At 40.4% G+C, this 21598-nt stretch overlaps 1 pseudogene; it reads left to right on the top strand.

The window, feature by feature from the left end:
* The first annotated feature begins 2508 nt into the window (after positions 1 to 2508).
* On the top strand, positions 2509 to 3213 carry LOC118618921 (annotated as a pseudogene).
* Positions 3214 to 21598: the final 18385 nt, after the last annotated feature.

Consider the following 21598-nt stretch of genomic DNA (forward strand, 5'->3'; position numbering starts at 1 on the left):
AGGTCCTGGCCAGAGCTACTGGCCTGGGCCACATGTGGCTAATTAACTCACTTGAAGAAGTCAAGAAGTTAGTATTAGAGCCATGCTGTGTGTTTTCTAAGAATACAGCAGGTCCATGAATAATGTTTTGTTCAACATTGTTTCTTTATAACATTGATGAGATGAGATAGCAACATAACTCTGCTTATATCAATTAGCCTATGGGAAAATTGGTTTTGTTATATTTAAAGTTGCAGAACCTACCAAAGACGTTAAGTGGGAACTGACTGTAATCACCATCTCTTCATAAGACAGGTGGCAGGTATAAATGTGATACATTGATACTAAGATTACCAGGCATGGCTCCATACTAAATCACCAGCCTCAGTATCACCACTCCTCTCTTGGCAGTCTCCTTCTGTTATAACTGGAAATCACCGACTTGTTCCCAGGAACTCAAAAACAAGTTCACGCGTGTTCTTCTACTTCTGATAAGGCGCCTTCCTTGAGCCTTAGCTCCCTGTCCTCCCATAGGAATGATCTGCTAGCAGGCTCAGCTTGTCCTTGCCCAAACATTGCCCAACCCTTCAGCGGCTCCTACTCTTCAGAAGGTCAAAGCTGATCATGGCCTATGGCCAAGTGGTTATTTTACCTCCCGTACAAGTACAATCAGAGCTGTTGCCCACACCTCTGGAGCAACTATGCTCATTGCCTGGCACTTTGGGTGGCTCTCTGCTCAGTTTGGCACCAGATATGTGTGGTGGATTGCTCGTACACATGATGTCATCTTTCCACACTTCCCTTCCTTCCTCCATGACATTTTCATAAGAGGTGAGATGCATTTCCTTGAATCTAAGCAATTTGCTTTGGCAAGCAGAATGTAGCAGAGGTGACATATGTGCTACCCTCTTTGGCCTTTCAGACCTCTCTAACCACCAAGAGAAAAAGCCCGGATAGGGTGAGAGAGAACCTGGACCTGTCACCCCTGTCAGCCCAGATGACAACTCTTAGAAACAGGGCTGCCAACCTGGCCTGCAGCTCCCCACAGATGCATGAGGTAGCTCAGCCAGTATCAGAACCCCCCAGCTGGGGCCAGCCTAAACTGCTGACCTACAGTCGTGAGTCATAACTGGTTGCTATTTTAAGCCATTAAATTTGGGAGTGGTTTATTACACATTAATAAGTAATTAACACAATATGCTAACGATGACAAATTGTCCATATAGCAGGTAACTCTCTGGATTAGTTAACTCTCTACATATTTAAACCTCCTATGATATGTCACAACACATATTAGAATATTAAAATGTTCCATTACACTACTGCATTATATTATATAATATCCTATTGCATTATTCTGAATTACGTTATATTATTACATGCCCCTCTTTGTCAGAGTACATGGCTGTTTCAGTGGAAACTGTATCGGTGATGGGGAGGAATGGGAAGGAGAACAGGACACCTCAGCTCCCCACGTTGCTACACTTCATCCTCGCTGCTTTCCCCTCGTGGCTCCTCAGTCTAGCTTTCATGAAGGTTCCGGTTCTTTCAGACTTATCTATATACACTTCTATCAGTTAGAATGCTTACAGATGCAAGCATCTAAACTTGGCTGTCTTAAAAAGCGAGAAATTTGATTTTCTCACATACCAAGATATCCAGATGTAGACAGTTTCGCGTTCGCTTAATTCGGCAGCTCCATGATCTCACCAAGAATTCAGCCTTCTGCCCCACTGTTTAAGACACCAGCTCATCCTCAGATGAGATCTCTCCTGTGCACCAAATTGTTGCCACAACTGAAGACATTAGATCTAGACAGGACAACATGTCTTCCTCAATGTGTCCTTTTCACAGCCCGAAGACCTTTCCTGCAGAACTCCTCTCAGATCTTTTTGGCCAGAATGGTGTCCCACGCCTCTTTCCATACCAACGGTTGGCAGCGGGTGTGGTGTGATTGTGATTGGCTCAAGTCAGTTAGGATTTGCCCTTTGGCAGTGTGGGCTAACATGCCTAACTCCTATGGAGGGGTGAGGTCAATATGGCGTTCAGAGGCGCTATGCAATGTGCCATGTGTGGCTAAGTGTGTGCTCTCAGATGTCTGTGCCCACTCCACGACAAAGGTCTTCCAGGCAAACCTTTTCCTACGCGTATGTGTCAGCTCAGCCAGCATTCCCTCTTGCCTGCGGTTTGGATAAGCAGCACCGGGTAAGGAGTGGAGTCCCGGGCATGTTATCACGTCCTGTTTCCACGCTCAGACTTGTTCAAATGTGGTCCCTGGGCCAGCAGATTCGGTGCCACTCGGGATTTTTTTTTTTAGGCCCTCATCCCAGATTAGTGAAGCAGAAAATCTGAAGACGAGACCCAGTCATGTGTGTTTTAACAAGTCTTTCGGGTCATTTGGATGCTCCCAGAAGTTTGAGGACCACTGCACTATGAAATAGCTATGTGGCTTTGAGCAAGACATATATTCTCTCTTAGCCTCAGCTTGTCAGTCTTTAAAATGGGGTAACAAGGGTCCCCATTGCAACCATGGCTGAAGAACAACTGCAGGTCGGTTTATGAAGGCTGGCAGTGATGGGGCCAAGACTGGGAACCGCCCCTCCTCCCAGAGACTGTTCATGGTGCTCTGGCTCAAGGGAGTCACTTCAGCATCACCGCCATTGACACCAAGAGGCGAACCGAGACAGGTCAGAAATTGTGCCCAGGAGGACAGCTTCCATTTCTGCTGTATGGCACCGAAGTGCACACAGACACCAACAAGATTGAGGAATTTCTGGAGGCAGTACTGTGCCCTCCCAGGTACCCCAAGCTGGCAGCTCTGAACCCTGAATCAAACACAGCTGGCCTTGACATATTTGCTAAATTTTCTGCCTACATCAAGAATTGAAACCCAGCACCCAATGACAATCTGGAGGAAGGGCTCCTGGAAACTCTGAAAGTTTTAGACAATTACTTGACATCCCCCCTCCCAGAAGAAGTGGATGAGACCAGTGCTGAGGATGAGGGCATCTCTCAGAGGAAGTTTCTGGATGGAAATGAGCTCACCTGTTGCCAAAGCTCCACATAGTACAGATGGTGCGTAGGAAGTACCGAGGATTCTCCATCCCTGAGGTGTTCCGAGGGGTGCACAGGTACTTGCGCAATGCATATGCGTGGGAAGAGTTTGCTTCCACCTGTCCAGATGATGAGGAGATCGAGCTGGCCTAGGAGCAAGTGGCCAAAGCCCTCAAATAAGCTCCACCTTGGGCTCCCTCAACTCCTCCCCTTCCATTTTTCTCCACGAAGGCCCCAGGGTGGTTTCCACTTGGCCATCCAATGGACACCCTCCATAACGTCCAGTGGGAAATGAATTCTGGAGCACTTGTGTGGGGCTGCCTAGGGGATGATGAGAAGGAATGGGGGGTCTGGGTGAGATTTTCACTGTGGGATGGGGTGGGATTGGTGGGATAATGTGTTTCAGTAATAAAATACAGAATGAAAAAGTAAATAAAAAATTAAAACGGGGTAACAATATGATCTCTCTTAAAGTGTTCTTGTAAAAATTAAATGAGAAAATATATGTAAAATACTTAGTACTGTGCCTGGCACATATATACAATAATGTGAATACTTAGTACAGTGCTAGCACATATAAACATGATAAATATTGGCATACCTTCACATCCATAAAGCCACATATTAATTCTTAAGGAGATCTGTATACAACTATACGATGTCTGGAAATATATAAACTGATTATTAAACTACATATTTTAAATATGTACATCTATTATGATGATTTACTGGTTTATTTTCTAGCCTTTATTAGTTTTATATTGATTTTATTTTTATTAAATAGATGTACATAGTTCAATAAGAAAAGTAATTTATATATAAACCTTATAAAAATAGTAGTTCCCTAGCTACACTACCACCGTTTAGCTCTATTTTAACTAACTTTTATGCTATTTATCTTTATATTACTAAATAAAATACATAGACTTCCATTTCTTAATTTACCAATTTTAGACATTCCTCTCATGGGGATGAGAATTTAGTTTTCTTACACTACCATCTCCAGTTCCTACTGCTGCATATTCTAAATGTAATTTCATCTCAGTACTTAGCTAAATCAATATTCTTCATATCACTATGATTTTGTAAATGTAGTTTATTTTAATAATTTACCAAGACAATGTTTCTTCTTGCATATGTTTGTCTCTTCTGGAGACAATAATTGCTCATTATTCCAACAGTTCCACCTATCCAATCACTCAGGAAAATTTCTCTCAATAATCCTTTCTGTACTAATATGTCGAGTAAATTATTTGTTTCATCTTTCCCCTAGAAAACTCTCTCCTAGATATGAACTGGTTGCTAGATGTCCCTGCCACCTGCTTACACGGGCTGCAGGCACTCTTTTCTGACCTCCCAGCTTGTCTTTTTTTGTCTTATTGAGTCATTTCGGTGATGTACAATGGGGACATGGGTTCTATGGGGGGTTTGTCTGCTTAAAACACCATTATTAACCCCTCACCCAGATCCAGATTCGACTCTAACGACATAATGCTAAATGGGTTAATTTCATAAATCAGTTAAATAATTCACAATTCACAGAGAAAAATCAAATCAGTGGAGCTAATTGTGTCTTATACATGCACAAAAATAGAATACTTTTCTAAATAACTTCGTTTTTTTTAACTAGAAGTTTTGGCAACAAGTACATATAGCTCCTGTTACATAAACACCTCAATTTTTTTCCACCAAAACATAACAAGTAAAAATGCCACTTAAAGAATATTTCCCCAGGCCCTGGTGGGGAAGCATAGTTGGTTAGAGCCCCGACACAATACCCCAAGCTGTGGGTCTGCTCCCCAGTCAGGCAGAACACCTACAAGAAGCAACCAATGAATGCATAAATAAGTAGAACAGCAAATTGATGTTTCTCTCTCTCTCTCTCTCTCAAATCAAGAAATAAAATTATTTTAAAATTTAAAAAAGAATATTTCCACAGGTGCCAGTTTAAAAAATATTATTTATAAATTAGTGAATTAAATATCAGTAATAGACATCCTATTATTGATTCACATTCTCAAAGAATGTGTGTATTTTTCAAGAAATATCTGAAAAATAAAATAATGGCACATTAATATTTTCTCATACAGAAATGATTTGGTAAACGGTATTACCTTGAAAGCAACTAGTTCTTTTTAATGCTTATCATGCTTTCCTTGTATTCAGTTTAAATGTCACACATCAGCATCTATAGGTGGGCTATTGTCAGTGACCTTTATATTATGTTGAAAAAGCTCCAGGAATTTCTCTTTTTTTTTTCTTTATTTTCAAAGAAAGGGGGAGGGGGTGTCTTAAGCTCTACTCTTTCACTGCCAAAAATGTGTGCAATCATAACTCAGTGTTCCCTGATGCGTGACATCACAATTGCAGTCAATAAATATTGATAACAAATTCAACAGAATTCCATAGATCCCTTTAGCTAACACCCAGATGGGAAAGAGGGGAGTCCTTTTTAATAACAGGTTTTGTATGCACCTCTACCTTTGCAGAAAATGACAATTTCAACCTAGAGTTTTGTGGATTCTTAAACAATATGAGATAAATTTACTAGAACATAAACTTGTGTCCTAAACTTTTTTTTAAGTGTGCATATATATACACATATATACGTATGAAAATTTTACCCTGCATTGTTAACTAATAACAGAAAATATTAGACGATTAAATGCCAATGACTCAAACCAGATGCTTATGTTTTGGGTTGCTTGCTTAATAGGGTTAGGATTGAAATGGTCAGCTTTGAAGTTAACAAACAGCCATTAGGATGCATGGGAGAGATCTCAGTTGTTTTGCAGGCATTGTTTTTATCTGCCTACAGACTCAACAAAATGGCACAGATGGGATTCACAGAGAGAAGGCTATTTTTGTTAGTGGGAGGGAGGAAATCTTTTCTTCCATAAAAATAAATAGAAGGGATGGTCTTAAGAGGCTAGTATGTGGGAAAAACTAAATCTCCGGTGCCCCTTCTCCCCCAGCCTGGAGATTTCTATTGTCATTCTTTCCTTTCCCTAGAAGGCCCCAATGCAAATTTTTTGGTTCCCAAGCATTTGCCTTGTACATTGTTCACAGCATCTCAGCCCTCTCTCAAAGGATTCCTTGAATACTGAGCCAACTGTCTCCAAGATTCATTAATCTGGACTTTCCGGGGTTAATACCCAAATCCTCTCCCGTGGCAATACACGTCAGGGAAGGAATGGAGGGGGGAAAATTACATAAAAATTCCTAAAGGCATTGTCTATTGAAAAGAGGGCAATAATTAAGAGATACTGTCAAAGGGGAGAGAACATTCTCACAGGATAATGGTCTCCTGCTGCTAAAAAAATACCAAGGCACAGTCAGCACCATTTATGGAAAATAAATGTCATGGCCAGAGAGGTTAAGAAATTTACTTTCAAATCAAAAAAGCCAGTTCCTTGGCGGAGTACTGTTATTCCAAATTATCAAAGCTGATTGAATCATTGTATCCAATAGATGTTCGTGCAGAAAAAGAACTATGTCATTAGCAACCTGCAGAATTACAGGCCCTCTCATTAATAGATAGACAGATGGATAGATGATAGATAGATAGATAGATAGATAGATAGATAGATAGATAGATAGATAGATAGATAGAAAGAAAGAAAGAAAGAAAGAAAGAAAGAAAGAAAGAAAGAAAGAAAGAAAGAAAGAAAGAAAGAAAGAATACTGGTTCTCGCTTCAGCTGGTTAAGAAAGGGCAAGTTCTGCATAGTTTTTAACAAGGTCTTCACTAGGTTATGCTCAGAGTGATTCTAACTGCTTACTATCTTTGTGCATTCTATAGATGCTTTTTTAAAGCAACATCCTTTCCTTTGCTAAATAAAAGTGAAGTTGCTCCAGAGGTGGAAACTGAAGGACAAAGGATCTAGATAGGGGTAGGGAGTCTACAGTCTTTATAGTGAAAATATTTTAGGGCAAGTGGGGCATTTCAATACCTTCAAATTACACTCATAAGACTAATTATGGCATTATAGTTCACAAAATGAATTGCAAAGGAATTGAAGGGTTATTCAAATGTCTGTAAATGAAATCCAGACTGCAACATGTGTAACTACGTGATTTTGGCCATCAGTGGGATGGCACATCAATTTAATGCTTAAAAAAATTAAACATTAATATAGGCAAATTTTTTTAAATAAAAAATGCATACGTTTTATTCAATCATGGGAGAGAATCACAGTCAATATTATTAATTCTGCACTTAATGAGACATTACATGATCAGATTCACCATAGATAAGCTGAAAGCTATATAAAGACAACAAATATTTGGTAAATGTCTCCTATGTACAGAATTTACGCTGCATGTTGCTGGACACATAAACATGAATAAGGTAACCTGAAGGTATTTGTAGCCCAACAAAATGAGAAAAACTATTTATTTTTATAAAAAATAAAGAAAGTACGGTAATCCAATTGAAAGAAATACTATTAGAACCCAAGAGGGACCAATAAATTGTAGTTAATAAAATCATGGACAGCTTCATGAAGAGGTATGTGGCTGCTAGGAACATGCCCAGTCGGGACCACGGCACTGTTCAAAACCCCCAGCAGCTCCCCTTGTCACTCATCATAAAAGCCAAAGTCCTTCTTATAATCTGTGAGATCCTACATGAACCTCTCTGAGCTCACCTCCTACCACATGTTCTCATTCCAGATACACTGGTGTCCCCACTGCTCCCAGAAAGTGACAGGCACACTGTTGCCTCAGGACTTCATGTGTCCTTCCCTGGGCCTGAAATGAGCTTCCCCCGGATACCCTCGTCCTCATCCTCATCCTCATGGTTTGGTTTATCACTTTTTTCGGGTCTTAGTTCAAATGTTCTTCTTCTCAGCAACACGTTTCTTAGCCACCATTCGTGAAAGAATTTCTGATCCCCTGCCCCCAGGCTTCTTGCTACCCTGTTGTGCTCTTCCTGCAATTTACCATATTCTTACTTACTATACATGTAAAATTCATATACTATAAATTTTACTTATTTTCTGTTCCCCTAATTAGAATGGGAGCCAAGTCAGGGCAGACACCTTTTAAGTTTTGTTCAATTCGATGAGTGCCTGGTCCATAGTAGGTACTCTTAACTGAATTCTTAAAGGAACAGCTTTATTGTTTTCATGTTTCATAAGAGGATTTTATTGTAGGAACTCTAATTCTCTAGCTGGCAATAGAATGCTGTTTCTATAAAATTTCTCCTTGGAACACTACATCATGTTTTTAACCAATGTAGTTTCTCCATACTATTTTATCAGACTAAAACAGACACTGTCTTATATTATAAACAAATGATTGAGTTTTACCCACTGAAAACTGTAGGTGTTCAACTAATAGTAATCATAATGTGAAAACAATACCAACCATTTAATCAGTGCATCCTTTGTGCACATTATAATACATTGGCCACTCAACATGTAAACAAATATTTACGGAGTTTCTAATATATGCTAACCACTGGAAATGCACAGTAAATTAAAAGTGAAAATTATTTTGTTTGACTCTTAAATCCCTCCATAATCGGGTCCACCTATATATCTGCATTCACCGAATTCTTATTGAACAAATAGCATAGTGAAATGCTGAGTACCTTTTCTACAAAATTTTCTTCTGCTCTTCAAGGTTAGTAAGATTAGCCTTCTCAGTGCCTTTTAAGAATCCATCACGTAGTCATTCCCACAGCTGTTCATGCTGTTCTCCCTGACACTTTCTCTTCTCGTTTTCTTTGCTCAGACATTACCCTTCCTGGGAGGCGTCCCAGCTTCACACAGCCTGGTCTCCTTTCTTTAACTACTTTCATCCTGATTTCGATTTAGTTCTTCACACATTATTTCATCTTGCCATTCTTCCTCTGGTCTTGGCTTCACATCGGAATCGCCTGATAATAGATATATTTTTAAAATAATAACTAAATTAGAATTTCAAGCAGTGACCCAAGAATCTCTGATTTAAACCCAAAGTTGAAAACAAATACCCTCAATTCAAATAACGTCTAGTGGATTTAAATTTAATATGGATGTTGGTATCATTTGCTTTTACACTGTAGTGTTATCAGGTGTAACAGGAGGGAAATCATTCAACAAAGCGGCAATTTTATCTTAAAAGTTTGTTGTCTATCAGTGTAGACAAAATTCAGGAAATAACAGCTAAAACCACATTAAATATCCATTAAAGGGCTTTATTCTTTATTTGTAACTACAAAATAATGGATGTAATATCTGAGTACCAACTACCATCACTTTTTTCACTCAGTCCCATTATTTTTTGGACTGTAGAATTCTTTCTAATTAAGTAAAAAAGGACTTTAAGCTGTAACGTATCACCTTTCCTCCAGTGTGGCAGGTTTTTCATGCAAATGATAAGAGTTTGGGGAACTTCTGACACTCAAGTCTTAACTTTCATAGCTCTTATAAGGATTTCTGGATGAATAGATTTCCTTTCTACTAAAAATGTTTTAGAAAAATTTAAAGATATGGTTACTTTTAAAGTAATCATCACTTTTTTTAATAGGTTATTTTCTTTGAAGAGAGGAAATCCTAGGTTTCCTCATAAAGCACTGTGGAAGGAACTGACTGAGGAGGAGGAAGAGCAAGAGCCGGGGAGGTCAGCAGCTCAAGGGATGATATTACTTCCTGAACGGGGCGCAGGAAATCCTGGCCTCTAATCAAAATCCCACGTTCTAACCAAACCTCTCTCATGATCCTATTTTGAAGATTCAAAGGACATATGAGTTTGTACTTACCACTTAAAAGTTACTCAAAATGGTTTATTCTTTCGTTTTCTCTCCACCCTATCTCCGCCCTACCCACAATCTTTCCCCTTACTTTCCATTTATGAACCATAATTGTTCCCTAGGAAATTTTGATTTATGAGATACCATTTGTATTTAGAATATGGTAAGCATTCAGAGAAATTATAAAATGAAACAGGAGTAAACCAGATTTTGATAGCAACCTTTGTTGGTTTATTCTGCAGTAACATGAAATAAAATATATTTTCACTTCTTCATCCATCTACTACACAGAGGTGGGCATAACCAATATGTTCTAATATACAATTTTTGTGCCAAGTTTTCTTCATGCTCCGGGGCAGACTGTGAATCCATGTAACTACTCTGAAAGCTGATATTGACTCTACCATCTCTGCATAACAAAAACTATATAAAATTAGATCTAAACTGACATTTCCAGTTGGCTATCAAATGGTGTCTTCTAGGCATTGATCCTTTCGGCAACAGAAAAATCACGAAACACTTATCTTAGATAGTCCAACACATATTCAATTTGTTCCTGATATGTAGGAATACGAAGAGATCTGACATTAAAGCCTGAAATCTCACATAGTACAAAAGAATATACGAAAACTCATACTGTGCTAAAGTGCACACAAGGATGCCTCGCTGTCCTGCTCGAATTTCTTACTGGAAAGGAAAAGGATCATGTACCTCACCCCTCTTAGAAACGAAAGGCCTCTGAATCCACACACCCCTTCAGCTCTTTCTGTTAGGTTCTAAATTCTTTACTTGAAAAGTCCAGTAACTCTCAGGTACCTCAATCACTGTCTTGTCACACTGCCTGACTTTTCTGACACCAGCATCACTTCTTAGGGGGTCTTTTAAGAAGCTGATTATTTTAACTTGTGTTAGGCATTGCAGTTCTAGGTCACTATGGTCTATTAAGCAAGGAATTTGTATGAATTCTTCTGTCTGATTAAGCCACTATCACCAACTTTCACAGAGAGAGCACTGTTCTGCAGGAACACAGCCTTGAAGTCATGTAGTTATGTTTGGGAGGGAGACCAGGGAAGGGAGAGGTTCGGCTGTTAGCAATGGGCCCTTTCACGATGGGTAGGACGCAGCGGCAGAGTCCGTGGGAGACCAGGAGGGGAAGAAGCAATGCCACAAAGTTGAAGTAGAAAGCAGACTTTGCTTGATTGATCATTTTGCCCAGGCATGAGTACCTCTGCTCACCTTACAAACATTTGTTGAGCACCAACTATATGCTGGGAGCTTCTACTACTTTTGCATTTTGTTTTAAGGACTACAGCTTCCTTGAACGCAAATGTTCATCTCAAAGGGCACTTAGTAATTCTGCCTTAGTGCTGGGAAAACCTCCATGTAGATAGCAACTTCTATTCAAGAGCTCTGCCAGCATTTTATTTTTTTAAGCAATATTCTGCTTGCGGTAAATCAGTAAGATGACCACTCATGATATGAACTTAATTCCTTTCAGCATGAAGAGAACTTCCAGTCTATTATCTTCTCCTGTTTCCTCCTGATACTAACTCCTGAATGTGATCCTACAGACATCTCAGGCTCGCCACCTGAGAGTCCACACATGATCCTCACAGATGACATCCAAGCCCGTGTCAAGTACAAATGCTCTTTTTCTCAATTTGTCGTTTTTTGCTTTCATTTATTCACTCAACAAATATTGATGGATTATTTACAGTGTGTCTACCACTTCTCCTGAGTACTGGGAGACAGCAGAGAATAAAACGGACAAAAGTTCTGCCTTGCACTCTAATGGGGGGTGGGTTAAAGAAAAACAAATTAGTACAATATGGTAATCGGCAGTGAAAAAGATAGGTTGTGCAGGGGTTAGAGGCTAAGGGGATTAAGTTAAGGAAAGAAGGGATGGCGTAGGATTCTGAGTTCCTGTGGTGATGGATGTATAAAGGAGACATAGCCAGGTAATTATGCGTTCAGGCAATGCTGGTATGAGGTTGGAAGGGAGAGGTGTAGACTGGGTAGCTCACCGTTTTGGAACCTTTTCTCGACTCTTGTAAACTATGACAGGAAGGCAATGGAGGGGGCAGGAAAGTGGCCTTCTTACCGGGAGCCAGGGAGCTCCAGGGTTCCCTCCTGCCACCTCTGTTCATTGACAGAGGACTTGCTGTCCCCAGTGGATCCTTATCCAGATCACTATCACCTACATATACGGAAATAGAAAATGTCTTCTTTAAAGTCCTTGAAGAAATTACTAAAAATATGCCGGCAACATTTTCACAAAAGTAAGAAAGTGCACATGATCAAATGTTGATGGCTTACGTCCTCTCAAGGAAAGGAAATAATCTTCACAACTAACATTACTCTTTTTCACTTGTATTTCTAAGTGGGAAAGAAAAGCAAAAAATATATCAATTATTCCCTTTTCCGATGCACTGCGATTAAACTATGAGTTTCTAACTATAGGCTACCTACTCAAATTGAGAAAAACCATGGGTAGTTTTCAAAACATAAGCAACACCCCAGAAGTGTACCTAAGTCCCAGTGAAGAGTGGCCGAAGAGGAGCTGACTGGGCACCTTGACAACTCAAGGGTCCTTAATAATGTGATTCCTGGCCACTGCATATTTCAGCTGGAGACTTTTCTACATGGATGCTTCTGCGGACTCTGGGGAGAGAGTATTTGGAGGGAGCTCAGCCTTGAACATTGACTAACTGATTTTCTAGCTATAAATAAGTACAAGCATGCATCCTAAGGAGCGTAATGAATGTGGCTGAGCTCAGGGGACAAAGCTGGTGGGATGTGCAGATATAGTGTTCCTAAGTATGCCGACAGCAGGTAGCATAGAACTAGTTTTGTCACGTATTTTTGTACAGGTTGCAGGTTGCCTGCGGGGGCTGAAGTGAAGCTTTTGTTTTTCTATTCACTGAGCCATTTACTCCAGGGAGGGGACACATCCCACATCCACCTGGGGAGACATGTTTATCTAGACATTGTAAAGGCCATTGGAGGACCTATGTGTGTGTGTGTGTGTGTGTGTGTGAGTGTGTGGGTGTGTGAGTGGGTGTGTGGGTGTGTGAGTGTGAGTGTGTATGCCTTACAACACTTCCCACTCATCACTGTATGTTCAAACTCTTCCTTTCTATTGAAATTTCCACTTAGCCAGAAAGCATCTAAAAGTATATGTGCATTTAAAACAATACTTTTTTAAATGTAATCCTCAAGCCACTGTTTCTGTCATTAATTTTTCATCATTCACTGTCTCCAACACCTACCTCCCCCCCTTCACACCCTACAGTCTGCATTCAGTCACTCTGCCGAAACCCCACCTTTAATCAACACCAGTCTTACCCGGCCAGTATGGCTCAGTGGTTCAGCATTTACACACGCACCAAGAGGTCTCTGGTTTGACTCCTGGTCAGGGCACATGCCCAGGCTGTGGGATAAATCCCCAGTGGAGGGCATGTAGGAGGCGGCCAATTGACGTTTCTATCTCTCTCCCTTCCTCTCTCTCTCTAGAGCCAATAAAGAAAAAAACAAACAAACAAACAAAAAACCACTACTCTTCCCTTAGTTACCAAACCCAGCCACCCGTTCTATTGTATTTTCTCTCTGCAACATCACAGTGCTGATCAGCATCTTTCCCCTCAAATCTTTCCTCCCTAGACTGTTCATCCTGTTTATTTGCTTTTTTCCCTGGAATTGTTTCTTCTCTGACCTTAACTTTGTTCTATCTTCTTGCCTCTGGCCCCAGGAGGTCTCTATTTAGCTTTCTTTTCCACTCTCTGTCTTCTAGGAAAATGGATTTACTCTTGTCATTTCAATTATTGTCCCTAAGCAGAGACTTCCAAATAGCCATGGAGGGTGCTGACTTCTCTAATGAGCTCCAATCCCAAACCTTTGCTTGTGGGCTAGACCAGCCGACAACACCACGCTGCTGCAGCCGGGCCTCGCAAAGGCCTTCCTCCAACCAGAGCGAGAGCCAGAGCAGCACGGCCTCACTCTCTCCGGCCGACGCTCCAGAAAAGAAAGTTATGCCCTGGAGGTTTTGCTCAATGGTTAGAACATCGGCCTGTAGACCAGGGAGTCACGGGTTTGATTCTGGTCAAGGGCACGTACCTCGGTTGTGGTTCCAAGCCTAGCTCTGGCCGCGGTTGTGTGGGAAGCAACTAGTCGATGTGTCTCTCTCACATTGATGTTTCTCTCTCTCTCTATCTCTCACTCCCTCCCACTCTATCTGAAAATCAATGAAAAAATGTCCTTGAGTGAGGATTAAAAAAAAGAAAGTTGTGAAGGAGGGAGATAGAACGGGAAAGCAGCGGGAAGAAAGGAAGACAGAACACAGCTTGGGTGGGAGTTGGTTTCTGCTAGGTCCTCAAAGCATGGTTTCCTATAGCAGCTCAGAGTTATTCCAAAAGATTTGAACCTGCCCCTCTCCATCACAGCCTTAAGCTCTCTCTCTGGAAACCTGCTTATGTGTATATCAGTTCATCTTTCTCTTCACCCAGGTTCCGAACATCGACACAGCTAGTTCCTTTTTATTTCTATCTATTCAGTAATTCTCCATTTTATGTCTTCTTTTCATCCTCACGGCTCCTACCCTGGTTCTGTCTCCTGTGGCACCCCACCTGGACTGGTACAATAGTGCTGCCGAACCTTTCCCCCACCCCCCAAATTCCACTCCTGAATCCCATTCTCAGAGTCTAACCTTACTCCAAAGAGTCCCTGGTTATATGAACAGATTTTAATAAAAATATACATTTTATTGAAAAGTCTCAAGAGAAATAAGTAAAATCACAATGATTAAAAATGATATAACGAAGCTTATAAATTTGACTGGTAGACAATTCCATAAAGTAAGGTCAAGCTCTACTTCTGTGTGCCAGCACCAAGAAGAGAATTGTTATAAACATTCTTCTTTCCATTGAGTAGTGTATTTCTCTTGGCTATAAGCAAGGGCCATTTATTAATATTATGCATAATTTATGTCAAGAAATGTAGTTGTAGATTTTCCTTTGTGACCCAGGACACAAAGATGGGGGAGGGGGGAGCGGGAAGCCTACCAGTGGGTAGAAGATTTTGTATGTTGGTGGAGTAAAAAGTGCACCAAATAAAGAAAGTCTCAGTAAACCAAGAGAACAAGTTACTTTCTGGAGTTCACTGGGTAAGGCTTGATGAGAAAAGAAAGTAGAGGGAGGGGTGTGTGTGTGTGTGTGTGTGTGTGTGTGTGTGTGTGTCCACAGCTGACTTAGAAGAGTTATGTTTCTTCAAAATGATCAATGTTGCGTGAGAAGAGGTCAAACTCAGGGCACTAAATAGAAATTCTAGAACTTAAGAAATTAATGTCGACTATTCTCCCTAAGTGATAATGCTAGACTCTGTAAACATACTCTTCACCATTTAACTGGTGGTTAAGAACTAAATACTAAGGAGTTTCCTTAAAGGAAGAGGAATATGGGGATCAGTCCTACAGACTCCAGAAACTTCTTTCACATTCTCTGAGAGTGATGCCTGTCCTGCGGGGGGGGGGGGGGGGGGGGGGGGGTGTCAGGGCAGGAGTCTGCGATTTTATTTGTGTTTTGCCATGAGAAGTTGTAACAATATTGGTGATCTAATATTTTATGTCCTTCTATCAACATCCCACTTTCTCAGTCTATTGGCTCATAGTCCATCATCCATCTCCAGTTCTCCTCACCACCCCACCACACGACACCATCACCTGCTGGAAGGCAATGACTGTCTTCCTTGTTTTATATCAAGCATGTGTCAAGCATGTGTGTAATAACATGTAAGTGAATCAATAAATCAATGAGCAAATATACCCTATAGCAATGGTTCTGAAAAATTGAGGCTAAAATATCAAAACAGTACTTAACTGGACATAAAAACTGTACTGGTATAAAAATATTGCTATAAATACATTTCTCTTGGTAAATTCCCTAATTATAAGTTTCAAAATTAATGAAGAAAAGACCTACACCCAACTGCATTTTCTTTTTTCAAATGAATTGCTTTTAATTCCAGGTGGTACAGAATTCTGGATAGAACAAAGACTGAAGAACACACTCTGGCAGGCTTCTGGGCGGGGTTTACTCTGACTCGCAGCTAAGGTTGAAATGGCAGAGTGAGAAGAACTGAAGAGATGAGCCACTACATGATTATTATTTTTTTGTTTTTACAAAGGTTTATTCTTAAACATACAACAGCCTCCAATACAGCACTTCATTCTAGCTATAGGTGGCAAGAGAGGTCATGACAGGGAATCTAGATGTTAAAACAGGAATGGAATTAAGGATCACTATTGCCCCAGGCACAAGGAACAGCTCACTTTTTGCCAGATTTCTTAATTCCATTTGTGACCAGGGGCCCTTCCCCATGGCCTTCGCTTTTAGTTCCTCGAGTTTTTCTGCTACTGTTTGTGCATCTGTTTGAATGCCTTATCTTCCTCGTCTATCTCCCTGGCCTGCTTCTTGGGCCTTCAGGGGCTTCTTGCCACCTTCACCTCTAGACATGGTACCTGCTGTCCCTTCCCCAGACCCTGCCACTGGAAGCTCCAAGCAACTGCTTTTATTTTGCTTAACAGATCACACCTAGCTGGCCTCTGTCTATGATTTAGCTCACTTCATCCCCATTTCATTCTTGGTTTTTAGGTTCATCCTTTAGACATTTTGTAATTTCTCTAACACTCTACCATCTCGTTGGTCTTTGTGATGCCACATTTGATGCTTACTCTGTTCAGAAATTTACCCTTCTTACCATCATCATTCAGGACTCTAATCAGAGGTGCTGTCTTCTTTATTAGGCAATTTTTTTTTTTTTTTTAATCCTCACCCAAGGACATTTTTCCATTTTTTGTTCAGGTAGAGTGGGAGGGAGAGAGAGGAACAGAGAGAGAGAGAGAAACATCGATGTGAAAGGAACACATCGAGTGGCTGCCACCCGCACAACAGACCAGGGCCAGGGACAAACTGCAACCGAGGTACATGCCCTTATCGGGAACCGAACCCGGGTCTTTCAGGACCGCAGGCCAACGCTCTAAACTCTGAACCAAACTGGCCAGGGTGATTATTAGGCCATTTTTGATACCCTGGCTTGGTCATATTCTTGGACCTTCTGTTACCAGTGAAAGGGGGGTCCTCATCTCCACCTGTTGGTAGCGGGAGTGGAATTCTTGCAATATCTCAAGAAAAATAATTTTCTGAGATTTGCATGGAAGGACGGGTGGTTTTTATCTCTGTGGACTTAAATCCCTGAGCTTCCAAAGTCCCATTTTCCTCAGTCCCTCCATAGAAGAAATGTAGCTACAGTTTCAATAGGGCTAGAATCAGAGCCAGTGTCCAGAGTTTCCTTTCCATGTTGGAGCAGATTCCAGCATCAGGCTACTAGAGTTTGCGTTCCCACTGCAGGCTATCAGTCCATTGCATTTGGGGTTTGCAAGGCCATATGACTATGGGGGAAACACAGACGAATGCAAGGTAGCAGAAACAAGAGAGTCCCACAAGCCAAGAGTCACAGGGGTCACAAGACAGAGTTCCTTTGATTATGTATTCTCAAATTTTCATGTGTTTGCGGTGGCCATGTCCATTCTAGTCAATAATCTCTGTTCCCAGATGTGACTGACAGGCACCTTCCCTAGTCACCCCATCTTCTCTGCACATGGGTCTATCTCCCCTTTGTTAGAACCCTTCCCCCAGTAATCTGCAAGGAATAGGCTGGTATTCCCTGGGGAGTGTGATATTGCAGCTTCCTGGTGAAGCTGCCTGTAATGTCTGGCCTCTCTTTCGCTCCTTTCCTATTATTAACTAGCTAATTACAATGGTATCACTTCCTGGAAAAATATGTATATTCTACATCTTCTAAAGTTATTTAATTACACAACCACACACAGTATTTATGGAATAAATATGTTTCCAAAAGAGTTATCAACAACATAAAATGATATTTTCCAAGTGAAGAGAATTGTCATTTCAAGAGTTGTATTCTCTTTATTTGTATTAATCCTCCATTGGCAGTAATTCTTCAATGTTTTATATTTCTCTCCTTCAGAAAACATAATCATTTAAGTATGTATAAACTAGACTTGCCCTAGTTTGTTTGGCTCAGCGGTTGGTGTGTCGGACCATGGACCAGAGAGTCCTGGGTTTAGTTCCCAATAAGGGCATGTACCTCGATTCCAGTTTGTTTCTGGCCCTAGTTGGGGTCATGTGGGTGGCAACCACTCAATGTGTCTCTCTCACATTGATGTTTCTCTCTCTCTCCTCCTCCCTCTCTTCCTCCTGCTCTATCTGAGGATAAATACCAAAATGTCCTCAGGTGAGGATAAAAAACCAAATTAATAAACTAGACTTGAAAGTTTTAGAGGCATATCTATTTAAATAAATATTTAATAACTTATTTTCTTTTAATTAATGACATTATTTAACCATTGTGTAATAATTCTTTGCTAAACAGCCCACACATATCTGGGATATAATGTACTCTTTCACTGGGAATGTTCAATCAAATTTTCATTTTTGCAATGATGACATTCAAATTCAGTTTTCCCTTTTTTAAGTTTTTTTTTTTACTGTTACATTGCCAATATTGGAATTGCCACTAACATATTTTTTTAGGAGTGAGGATAAAATAATGTGTGAGAGAAAAAAATATATGTGATAGGGAAGTTTGACAAAGTGTTTCAACTAAGCAGAGGCTGAAATTAGAAGCTGGTTATATGAGACAGAGCTAAGAAGACATGGCATTAAATATGCAGTGATACACTGAAAACGTGTTTAAATAATAAGTCATTACAAATAAAGGTACAGAATTATGGTCAACTCTTTTTCCCATGAAAATTAAAACACCAGAAACTCTCCTGATTCAAACCATAATAATACGTTCACAATCAGAAAGGGCAGGTGAATTGGAACTACATAGCTCCAACATGAACTCCACATGCAAAGAAAAGCAAGATAGACCTTTAGAGCAACACTTGCATTTCACAGCTATTTCTAAATCCAAGGATGAGAAGCATTTTATTACCTATATTAGGGAAGATTCATTCATTCACCTTTAAATTCTACCATGTCCTAAGAGAAACAAAAAGAAGTCACGACACATGTTTGTAGCCACAACCATGAAGAGAAGTGACTAATTTCTTTCCATGATAAGTAATGAAAAGCAGTAGGTAAATTTTATTTAAGGAAGAAGTCCGCAACGTATCTCAGCATATGTGTAAGGGCAGAAGCTGTGTTTGTGAACCATCTAAAAAGAAGCCCTGTAAAGAGAACACATTGAAAGGCAACCTCTTATCTCCTCCTAGGTACTGATTTATGATCAGTGTAAAGAGAGATGTGCTGTTTGGACTCCTATGCTACTTACTGCACCTTCCCAAGAGATTCTGCATCTGCCACCCAGGCACTTGTTTGGACTACACTTGTTTTACCTATAAGACCCAGTGAGATTGTAGTCAAATTTGTATGATGGCACGGTCTAATCCCACTGTCTGGATGTGGTTTTTTGTTTGTTTGTTTGTTTGTTTTACCAAAGACATCATCAGTTTAACATCTTGTAGTTTCTCTCCTTCTGTGTCCATGCCCTAGAGGCCAGGGTGAATAAGAAAATATGATTCTTCTAATGTTTGCATAATTTCGTTTGAATTTATAGGATGCAAAAAAACCCAAGAGAGAGTCTCACCAGAGCCTATTACTTTGACTCTAAAATGACATAACTAGCTACAAATTGGAAAAGCTAGTTGGTTTATATTTTGGTTGTTCCTCATCCAATCATTATGACTAATAGTCACTAAATCAAATTATTTCTCCAGTGCCTCACTACATCATGTGTCTGTATCACGAGGTTTAGATAGCTGCCTGGTTGATGGTTGGTACTTGTGCTATTGACTCCATCATGCACTGAGATGTTTGCAGACCTCTAGATTCAAACCAGTGCTAATTGGCTTAAGCCCAAGGGGGCGTAGTGGTGTGGGGGGAGGCTGGTTAAACTGCTTCAAAGGCCAGAGCAAAGGAAAAATTCTAAGCATCCTCAGAAAGATAGTGTCAATACCAAGCAACTAAATACGCATGATGCAAGTAATGCTACTTCTTAGGACTCTTAAAAGGAACAAATGACAATTAAACTTTAATTCCTATCTGGGCTGTTCCACTCTGTTGGTCACAGCATGGACTTAAAAAGTAGGTTCTGTCTTACTACAAGAGCAGGACGTGAATTTACTGTATGGCCAGGGGAACATGTTAAATAGTCAATGTGAGCCTGACCTTCTGACATATGCTTTCCAAATGACCCCAAAAATGGGAAGTCTTCATATACAAGGAGATAGCCCTCCATGCAGCCCCCATTGACTTTCTGAGTCACGTAGGCATTTACACAAAATTGTGGGCCATTTGCCTGCTTCCAAGGATAGAGTAAGGACCTGTGTCTCAGCTCTGAAATCTCTTCTAGAACAGTGTAAAACCCTAGTAGAGACAGATCTTCATAAATAAGAGGTACAAATAAGAGGTTCTTTGCTCAAACTAAATACAAAGCAGATTCCAGAGGAAGTATAAAAATTTACCTAATCTGATTCAGACACAACCAACCTATATGGTTGTAAAAAATGTGCCTGCTATATTTTATAACAAACTTGTGGGGTAGCTCTTATTATCTCCCAGATAAAAGCAGGGGCTGGGAAAAGATCATCTTACCCAGGGAGTAAGATAGAGGGTGTAGAGCTGAGATGGCAACCCAGAGCTGTTTGCTTCCAAAAATTTATCTTTCCATTAAGAGCTGTTGTTTCTCTTCTAAAGGCAAATTGTAAAAGAATACTGGCAGAATAATAGTGGCAGCGTTAATGAAAACATTCATTACTGTTCTCATTACCATTGTTCAAGCTTATTCTCCACCCCACCTCTGTGATGAAAGTGCTCAATTTTTTTTAATCAGCACCTGAAAAAAATAACTGAGGCCTACAAAAAAAAAAAAAAAAAAAAAAAAAAAAAGATCTGCATGAACAAGTCACCAACAATTGTGTCACTCTAATCCTATTATTAAATCTCTCCTTAACTGAAAATCCTAATTAGTAAAGGAAGATATATTATTGTCTCTCCTCCTATTTTTGTATCAGGGAAGGAGCCAAGAAATTTATCCAGAACCCTTGTTTCTCTGTCCAAATGTTTTATTGACAAAACCGTATTATATCTACATGTCCGAATTAAAGCTAGGACAGGAGCCCGGCCAGTGTGGCTCAGTGGTTGAGTATCGACCTATGCACCAAGAGGTTGCCGGTTGGATTCCCAGTCAGGGCACATGCCCAGGTTGTGGGCCCAATCCCCAGTGGAGGGCATACAGGAGGTGGCCAATTGATGCTCTCCCTCATCAATGTTTATATGTCTCTCTCCCTCTCCCTTCCTCTCTAAAATCAATAAAGAAAAATTATGAATAAATAAATAAATAAAGCTAGGACAGGAAACACAAAAATTTTCAAGAAGGGCGGAAGGGTGTGGAAAAAGCAACTCATTCTCTCCTTCCTCAAGAAAAGGGAAAAATACATTGAATCATTTGGAGGTATGACTTTGAAAATCCAAGGACCGTGGATGGCATTGGCTGTTTAACTCTGCTCCCCATTCTGACTTGTTTGCCTCTGGCAATTTCGCACAGAGACTTCATTATAAACCATGAACCAGGATGAGGGGTGGGGTGCAGAGCCATGTGAGACCCACACAACCCAGAATATTCAGTTACGTTCTTTATTTCTGGTTTATGAAAAGAGATTGCCTGGGTGTACCGACTTCCCGGGAATTTGCTACGTCTTCTGTTGGGAGCAATATGAACATATTCCTGATTTACCTTCTTGGAC

The sequence above is a fragment of the Molossus molossus genome, unplaced genomic scaffold (assembly GCF_014108415.1).
Source record: "Molossus molossus isolate mMolMol1 unplaced genomic scaffold, mMolMol1.p scaffold_m16_p_6, whole genome shotgun sequence".
NCBI lineage: Eukaryota > Metazoa > Chordata > Mammalia > Chiroptera > Molossidae > Molossus > Molossus molossus.